The sequence below is a fragment of the Drosophila sechellia genome, unplaced genomic scaffold, assembly GCF_004382195.2.
Source record: "Drosophila sechellia strain sech25 unplaced genomic scaffold, ASM438219v1 Y_18, whole genome shotgun sequence".
Lineage (NCBI taxonomy): Eukaryota > Metazoa > Arthropoda > Insecta > Diptera > Drosophilidae > Drosophila > Drosophila sechellia.
In genome coordinates this window covers 27,435-31,135 of record NW_022611377.1, presented here as the reverse complement: position 1 = coordinate 31,135, position 3,701 = coordinate 27,435, and positions in this window count along the sequence as shown.

The window sequence follows — 3,701 nt, the reverse complement described above, 5'->3', positions numbered from 1 at the left end:
AACTGAACGAATTTCGCAATACGATCTACCCAAACATTAAGAAGAACATGGACGATAAAATGAAGGAGCGAAAAGCTAAAAATAATGAGAATAGGAACCTACCAGAATTAATTGAGATAGGCAGAACAGTCTTAAGAAAGGGAAACAGAAGGAACAAACTAACGCCCCGATTTACGAAACATATCGTTAAAAAGGACAATGGGCTAACCTTTATATCACACAAAGATCAAAAGATCCACAAATCAAATATAAAGAGAAGAACCAAATAGTAATCACAGTCATATTTTTTTCAGATTATACTGCGTAACAGCACAGTTTATCAAGATTCAACAATTGGAGGAACACGACAAGATAGCGAAGATCGACCTGGGAAACGCAAGACTGTTACAATCTTACAAACACTTGCTACACAAAATCAACACAAATGACCTCCTCAAAAACACAGAAAATTTCGAAACGACAGTAAACGACTTAAGACATATAGAAAAGAAAAAAGAAAAGGTAGACCAGCTAAAAATCAAAATTAAAGCATTAGTACCTTCAAGAAGAAAAAAAAGAGGATTGGTGAACGGCCTTGGCAGCTTAATAAAAGTTGTAACTGGAAATATGGACGCTAAAGACGCCCAACAAATAAATGATAAGTTTAACGTTGTTAGGGAAAACGAAGATCAAATTACACAAAAAATTAACCAACAAAGTAAACTTAACCAAGAAATTACCTTAAGATTCGAAAACATTACACAACACATAAACCAAGAACAAACAACTATTAACAACTTCATTAAAAATTACAACAACAAAATATATAAAACACTTAATGACGAACACAACCAAATACACTTACTCCAATACATTACTAGAATTAACTTTAATATAGATATTTTACAAAACCACATTTATAACATAGCGGAAAGCATTTTGCTAACTAAACTCAATATAATACCTAAATTCATACTATCAGAAACAGAAATCGAATCCATAAACAAATTTATATCCAATCAGAACATAATAGTAGAATCCGAAGAACATTTATATAGATTGCTAACCTTAGAAACTTATTTTGATAAATCATACATAATATTCCATGTCAAAATACCTATATTTAAGACACAAACTTTCCAATTGGCACACGTGGTCCCTCTGCCACTACATCAAACTAAATTCTTAATCACACCTAACTACATTTTATATAACCAAAACGACCAAGTTACGTACTTCGAAGAAAAGTGTCCGAAAATACATACGACCTAAATATGCGAAAGTGCTCGAGCACAAACCAACTTAATCGACATCAGCTGCATCAAAGGAATACTCCAAGGTCAAACAGCAACATGCGACATTAAAGACATCGGGCTGCAAGAAATCATCAAGGAAGTGGAGCAACGCCACATCTTCAGATTCAACACCGTGAGAACCAACGTCACATCCTCTTGCCGACCTCCCTTCCTAATCAATGGGTCAGTGATACTAACATTTAACAACTGCACGGTCAATATAAATGGCCTAACATATGACGATACGTTGATGGAATTCGAACAGAAAACAGAACTCTCAATAGAGTCGTTCAAGAAGATTAATATTAACAACACGTTCGATGACATAAACCTGTATAAACTTCACCTACGGTCTCTGTCCAGCCAAGACGACCTAATTGTCATGAAAACCTCAGCAACAATGTGGCCGTCACTCCATTCCACGGGGGGAGAGAGTTACCGAATCGCCTATACAGAGTATACACAATTCGGTACCACCCGCCAAGCCACCTAGGAGCAGTTCATCGCTCCACTAACGCCAACACTGTTGCAATGCTGACGCAGCAGTGGACAGGATGTCGATTGCGACAGTTCTGGTAGACAAAACTAGAACTGCCGCAGCAGCATTTAGGACAATGAGAACACGGCACATTCTTGTAAACATTTTAGCTTAAGTTTTTTCTCGACTAATAAACCAGAGAGCAGTTCATTTTGAGACACAAACCAGAGCAGTCGCTTGTTTTATTAATTAAACCACTTGGATTCAAATATATAAGGACACACACACACACTCACACACCAGCTGCAGGAGACACTGGTAACTCGTGCACTGCCATTGTTTTTGATCGACAATCCGCCTTTTTGTGACCAGCCTTTCCTCAGTTGTGACACTCGAAGTAGAACTTGGCTCGATTTCCTGGCGGCTCTGATGTACCAGGTGGCTCGGTTGTTTTCAGACAAGATGTAGTCCACCGTTGAACACCAGGATTGCGCGTCTGATCCCGCGCGTTCAGGATTAAGCCTGGGCAATACAACAGCAAACGATTCTTTTGGCTCTCTTTGTGAGTGTTGCACTTGTTTAAAAGTTCCGAAAAATTTCGATTTTGCGACTCCAAAATTGCCAGCAAACCCTTTTCACTGTTCAAAATAGGTATAGGCTATCCCACTTCTGATGTCGGAGCACAATTATTATTATCCATTTCGCGCAGCGAGTTTCGAACGCACCGAAGATCTACACACAATTAATTTGTGTCACTCACTTCTTCTCCGTGCTAACCTTCGAACCACACTCGGCGACAGCGACCACACGCTGCCGCCGCGCTGTAACGGGAGATGCCAAAGCTACAAAAATACAGCCGACCAATAGCAACGCAGTTTGCAATGATGTAATATGATGAAATACCAATGATTTCCCCGAAATGATGAAATTACTGTACTTCTGGAATATTCTAACACAATACAATATGACGAAATTATTATTCTTGTGAAATATTATAGCACATACACTAGCTTACAAAAGTATGCGCCGACAAATATATTTGGGGAACAACATTTATTCTATGAAATTGAGGGTTTATAATCTGATCTATTAATTGGATTCAATTTGTTAAGAAAGATTGGAGCTAAATTGGATATCGAGAAAGAAATCATGGAGTATAAGGGAAATAAAGAGAAACTCGAATATTTTGACGAGGATAAAAACGTGTGTGTTTAATTGAGGAAAAAAATATTCATCCATTTTTTTTTTTTTTTTTTTTTTTTCGCACGGGTCCCACGGCCACACCTCCCGCCCAACCGACCGAGGGGCGCTGCCGTGTATCGTACGGCTCGATTCGCGAGAAGATATAGACGCGATATAAAAAATAGAATAGGAACGAGGAAATGAAATTAATGTGGAATAACTATGTTAAATATTAGTGTTAGTAGGATCTAATTATGTAATAGAAAAGATAAAATCGATTGCTTTAATAGCGGCAGAGAGTCAAGATTACAGATAATAGGATTAAGTCTATTATAGTCAGAACATAAAACTCTGTAAGGGTCATGCAACTCATAATTAGATCTACAATGATTTAAGATAAGGGGTATATAGTTTCTAGTGACTCTACTTAGAACCGAGAAGTTAAGCCGACTAATCAAGTCGGGACTCTCAACATCCCCACGAATAAGCTTACAAATAAAGACTGTTCCAAGCATAGTTCTACGGTTAGCTAGGGATGGTAAATTAATTAAAAGGAGTCTACTGGAATAAGGAGGTAATATATGGTTTGCATCCCAATTTAGGCGCCGCAAGGCAAAAAGTAAGAAGTTTTTTTGGACCGATTCAATGCGGTCCGCGTGGACTGCGTATTGTGGACTCCAAACAGGTGATCCGTACTCGAGAATCGGACGGACTAACGAAATAAATAAGGTTTTAGTCAAGTAAGGGTCTTCAAATTCCTTATACAA